The sequence below is a fragment of the Salvelinus sp. IW2-2015 genome, linkage group LG8 (genome assembly GCF_002910315.2).
Source record: "Salvelinus sp. IW2-2015 linkage group LG8, ASM291031v2, whole genome shotgun sequence".
NCBI lineage: Eukaryota > Metazoa > Chordata > Actinopteri > Salmoniformes > Salmonidae > Salvelinus > Salvelinus sp. IW2-2015.
In genome coordinates this window covers 29,084,359-29,090,771 of record NC_036848.1, presented here as the reverse complement: position 1 = coordinate 29,090,771, position 6,413 = coordinate 29,084,359, and positions in this window count along the sequence as shown.

The window sequence follows — 6,413 nt, the reverse complement described above, 5'->3', positions numbered from 1 at the left end:
GCAGGGTCAGATAATAATAATCACAGTGGTTGTAGAGGGTGCAACAGGTCAGCACCTCAGGAGTAAATGTCAGTTGGCTTTTCACAGCCGATCATTCAGAGTTAGAGACAGGTGCGGTGCGGTAGAGAGGGAGTCCAAAACAGCAGGTCCGGGACAAGGTAGCACGTCCAGTGAACAGGTCAGGGTTCCATAGCCGCAGGTAGACAAGGCCGATCTTCACGGCCTTGTCTCAGGGTAGACAGGGTAGACAAGGCCGAAAATCAGGGTAGACAAGGCCGAAAATCACGTCAGTGACTCAACCCACTCAAGTAACGCACMCCTCCTAGGGATGGCATGGAAGAGCACCAGTAAGCCAGAGACTCAGCCCCCGTAATAGGGTTAGAGGCAGAGAATCCCATTGGAGAGAAGGGAGCCAGCCAGGCAGAGACAGGAAAGGCAGTTCGTCGCTCCAGTGCCTTTCCGTTCACCTTCACACCCCTGGGCCAGACTACACTCAATCATAGGACCTACTGAAGAGATGAGTCTTCAATAAAGACTTAATGGTCGAGACCGAGTCTGCGTCTCTCACATGGATAGGCAGACCATTTCAGTAAAACCTTGAAATCAGCCCTAGCCTTAACAGGAAGCCAGTGTCGAGAGGCTAGCACTGGAGTAATATGATCACATTTTTTGGTACTAGTCAGGATTCTAGCAGCCGTATTTAGCACTAACTGAAGTTTATTTAGTGCTTTATATGGGTAGCCGGAAAGTAGAGCATTGCAGTAGTCTAATCCAGAAGTGACAAAAGCATGGATTCATTTTTCTGCATAATTTTTGGACAGAGAGTTTCTGATTTTTGCAATGTTACGTAGATGGAAAAAAGCTGTCCTTGAAATATTCTTGATATGCTTGTCAAAAGAGAGATCGGGGTCCAGAGTAACGCTGAGGTCCTTCACAGTTTWATTTTTTWAATTAAAATATATATATTTTTACCCCGCTTTGTTAGTAGTTACTGTCTTGTCTCATCGCTACAACTCCCGTACGAGAGAGGTATGCGTCCTCCGAAACACAACCCAACCAAGCCGCACTGCTTTTTAACACAGCGCGCATCCAACCTGGAAGCCAGCCACACCAATGTGTCGGAGGAAACACCGTACACCTAGCGACCTGGTCAGCATGCAGTGCGCCCGGCCCGCCACAGGAGTCGTTAGTGCGCGATGAGACAAGGATATCCCTGCCAGCCAAACCCTCCCTAACCCGAACGACGCTAGGCCAATTGTGCGTCGCCCCATGGACCTCCTGGTTGCGGCCGGCTGCGACAGAGCCTGGGCTCGAACCCAGAGTCTCTGGTGGCACAGCTAGCACTGCGATGCAGTGCCTTAGACCACTGCGCCACCCGGGAGGCCTTCACAGTTTTATTTGAGATGACTGCACAACCATCAAGATTCATTGTCAGATCCAACAGAAGATCTCTTTGTTTCTTGGGACCTAGAACTAGCATCTCTGTTTTGTCCGAGTTTAAAAGTAAAACATTTACCGCCATCCACTTCCTTATGTCTGAAACACAGGCTTCCAAGGGAGGGCAATTTTGGGGCTTCATCATGTTTCATATGAAAAGCCAACTGACATTTACTCCTGAGGTGCTGACTTGCTGCACCCTCGATAACTACTGTGATTATTATTATTTGACCATGCTGGTCATTTATGAACTTTTGAACATCTTGGCCATGTTCTGTTATAATCTCCACCCGGCACAGCCAGAAGAGGACTGGCCACCCCTCATAGCCTGGTTCCTCTCTAGGTTTCTTCCTAGGTTTTGGCCTTTCTAGGGAGTTTTTCCTAGCCACCGTGYTTCTACACCTGCATTGCTTGCTGTTTGGGGTTTTAGGCTGGGTTTCTGTACAGCACTTTGAKATATCAGCTGATGTAMGAAGGGCTATATAAATACATTTGATTTGAAATGTACAGCTGTGTATCGTCCGCATAAAAGTGAAAGTTAACATTATGTTTCCAAATGACATCACCAAGAGGTCAAATATATAGTGAAAACAATAGTAGTCCTAAAACGGAACCTTGAGGAACACCGAAATTTACAGTTGATTTGTCAGAAGACAAACCATCCACAGAGACAAACGGATATCTTTCCGACAGATAAGATCTAAACTAGGCCAGAACTTGTCCATGTATACCAATTTGGGTTTCCAATAACTCCAAAAGAATGTGGTGATCGATGGTATCAAAAGCAGCACTAAGGTCTAGGAGCAGGAGGACAGATGCAGTGCCTCGGTCTGACGCCATTAAAATGTAATTTACTACCTTCACAAGTGCAGTCTCAGTGCTATGATGGGATCTAAAACCAGACTGAAGCTTTTCTTATACATTGTTTGTCTTAAGGAAGACTGTGCAACAGCTTTTTCCAAAATCTTTTGAAAGGAATGGGAGATTCGATATAGGCCAATAGTTTTTAAAATATTTTCTGGGTCAAGGTTTGGCTTTTTCAAGAGAGGCTTTATTGCTGCCACTTTTAGGGAGTTTGGTACACATCCGGTGGATAGGGAGCCGTTTATTATATTCAACATAGGAGGGCCAAGCACAGGAAGCAGCTCTTTCAGTAGTTTAGTTGGAATAGGGTCCAGTATGCAGCTTGAAGGTTTAGAGGCATTTTCATCAATGTGTAAAGAGATATAGTATTAAAAAACTTGAGTGTCTCTCTTGATCCTAGGTCCTGGCAGTGTTGTGCAGACTCAGGACAACTGAGCTTTGGAGAAATACGCAGATTTAAAGAGGAGTCCGTMATTTGCTTTCTAATGATCATGATATTTTCGTCATGAATTTATCACTGCTGAAGTGAAAGCCATCCTCTCTTGGGGAATGCTGCTTTTTAGTTAGCTTTGCGACATTATCAAACATAAATATGGGATTGTTCTTTTTCTCTTCAATTAAATTTGAAAAATAGGATGATCGAGCAGCAGTGAAGTCTCTTCGATACTGCACAGTAGTGTCTTTCCAAGCTAGTCGGAAGACTTCCAGTTTGGTATAGCGCCATTTCCGTTCCAATTTTCTGTAAGCTTGCTTCAGGCCTCTGGTATTATCTTTATACCAGCGATCTAGTTTCTTATGGCAAATGTTTTTTGTTTTTATGGGTGCTACAGCATCTAGGGTATTCTGCAAGGTTACATTTAGTTCCTCATGTTGGTGGTTAACCGATTTTTGTACTCTGACATCCTTGGGTAGGTGGAGGGAGTCTGGAAGGCATCTAGGAATCTTTGGGTTGTACGAGAATTTATAGCACGGCTTTTGATGATCCTTGGTTGGGGTCTGAGCAGATTATTTGTTGCGATTGCAAACATAATAAAATGGTGGTCCTATAGTCCAGGATTATGAGGAAAAACATTAAGATCCACAATATTTATTCCACAGGACAAAACTAGGTCCAGAGTATGACTGTGGCAGTGAGTAGGTCCGGAGACGTGTTGGACAAAACCCACTGAGTCGATGATGGCTCCAAAAGCCTTTTGGAGTGGGTCTGTGGACTTTTCCATGTGAATATTAATGTCACCAAAAATTTGAATATTATCTGCCATGACTACAAGGTCCGATAGGAATTCAGGAAACTCAGTGAAGAACACTGTATATGGCCCAGGAGGCCTGTAAACAGTAGCTCTAAAAAGTGATTGAGTAGGCTGCATAGATTTCATGACTAGAAGCTCAAAAGATGAAAACGCAGTCATTTTTTGGGTGTAAATTTAAATTTGCTATCGTAAATGTTAGCAACACCTCCGCCTTTGCGGGACGCACAGGGGAATTGGTCACTAGTGTAACCAGGAGGAGAGGCCTCATTTAACACAGTAAATTCATCAGGCTTAAGTCATTATGTTTCAGTCAGGCCAATCACATCGTATGTCAAGATTATGATCAGTGATTAGATCATTGACTATAATTGCCTTGGAAGTGAGGGATCTAACATTAAGTAGCCCTATTTTGAGATGTGAGATATCACAGTCTCTTTCAATAATGACAGGAATGGAGGAGATCTTTATTCCAGTGAGATTGCTAAGGCGAACATGTTTAGATTTGCCCAACCTAGATCGAGGCACAGACACGGTCCCAATGGGGATAGCTGAGCTGACTACACTGACTATGCTAGTGGCAGACTCCACTAAGCTGGCAGGGTGGCTAACAGTGTGCTGCCTGCTGCCAGACTAGTCAAGGATCATATCACCTCTACCTTACCTGCCACCTTAGACCCACTTCAATTTGCTTACAGCCCCAATAGATCCACAGACAATGCAATTGCCATCACTCTGCACACTGTCCTATCCCATCTGGACAAGAGGAATACCTATGTAAGAAGGCTGTTTATTGACTACAGTTCAGCATTCAACAYYATAGTACCCTCCAAGCTCATCATTAAGCTCAAGGCCCTGGGTCTGAACCCTGCCCTGTGAAACTGGGTCCTGGACTTCCTGACGGGCCGCCACCAGATGATGAAGGTAGGAAACATCACCTCCACTCCGTTGATCCTCAACACTGGGGCCCCACATGGGTGCGTGCTCAGCCGCCTCCTGTTCTCCCTGTTCACCCATGACGGCATGGCCACGCACGCCTCCAAATCAATCATCAAGTTTTCCGACGACACAACAGTAGTAGGCTTGATTACCAACGATGACGACACAGCCTACAGGAAGGAAGTGAGGGCTCTGGGACTGTGGTGCCTGAAAACAACCTCTCACTCAACGTCAACAAAACAAAGGAGATGATTGTGGACTTCAGAAAACAGCAGAGGGATCACCCCCCTATCTACATAAACGGGACCGCAGTACAGAAGGTGGAAAGATTCAAGTTCCTTGGCGTACACATCACTGACAAACCGAAATGGACCACCCACACAGACAGTGTGGTGAAGAAGGCGCAACAGAGCCTCTTCAACCTCAGGAGGCTAAAGAAATTTGGCTTGTCACCTAAAACCCTCACAAACTTTTACAGATGCACAATTGAAAGAATCCTGTCGGGCTGTATCACCGCCTGGTACGGCAACTGCAATGCCCGCAACCGCAAGGCATTATCGGGGGCAAACTACCCGCTCTCCAGGACACCTACAGCACCCGATATRACAGGAAGGCCAAAAAGATCTTCAAGGACATCACCCGAGGCATTGCCTGTTCACCCAGATGTCATCCAGAAGGCGAGGTCAGTACAGGTGCATCAAAGCTGGGACCGAGAGACTGAAAAACAGCTTCTATCTCAAGGCCATCAGACTGTTAAACAACTATCACTAGCACATTAGAGGCTGCTGCCTATAGGCATAGACTAGATATCACTGSCCACTTTAAGGAATGGAACACTAGTCACTTTAATAATGTTTACATATCTGGCATTACTCATCTCATATGTATATACGGTATTCTATACTATTCTACGGTATCTTAGTCACTTAATAATGTTTACATATCTTGCATTACTCATCTCATATCTATATACGGTATTCTATACTATTCTACGGTATCTTATTCACTTAATAATGTTTACATATCTTGCATTACTCATCTCATATGTATATACTGTTTTCTATACTATTCTACGGTATCTTAGTCACTTAATGTTTACATATCTGGCATTACTCATCTCATATGTATATACTGCATTCTATACTATTCTACTGTATCTTAGTCCGTTCTGCTTTGACATCGCTCATCCATATGTATATAGTCTTAATTCATTCCTACATAGATGTGTGTGTATTGGGTATATGTTGTGTAATTTGTTAGATATTACTTGTTAGATATTACTGCACTGCTGGAGTTAGAAGCACAAGCCTTTCGCTACACCGCAATAACATCTGCTAATCACGTGTATGTGACCAATCAAATTTGATTTGAAATAATTGTGAAGGGTTACACACAAGGTTACATTACACACCTTGATAAAAAATATTCAATGTGACTAATCCTATCTGTGAATCGGTCATTATTTGAACAATATGTCCTACTTTCTGGAACTGTTCCCAATAGGTGAGGAAGGACATTTAGCCTACTTTACCTTAGAAGAAAGGGGTGTGTGTAGTTTACCTACCACCTTGCACGGCACGCTCCTCCCAAGTGTGTGTGGTAAGGGCACAAGTATAGTTACGGTTGAGGAGAAGCTGAAAACATTACTACGTCCGAAGGAAGAGGTAGCTGAAATTCTCTCGTAGTGGTTGTTCAATATGCCCGGCAGCTGACATCTCGCCAAACCCAATTATAAGGTAAATTTCTTGGATTGAAATGGCGCAGTATCTGGACCAGATATAGCGAGGAAGCGCTTCATATTAGAATATACAGAATGTGCGAGCGATGCGTGATCTAAAGTTGCACTGGTAACACATAGTCCTGTTGTTGACGGCTGAGGTGCAAATTAGATATAGTTTGACAGTAGTGTTCTCAAAATGAAAGGCA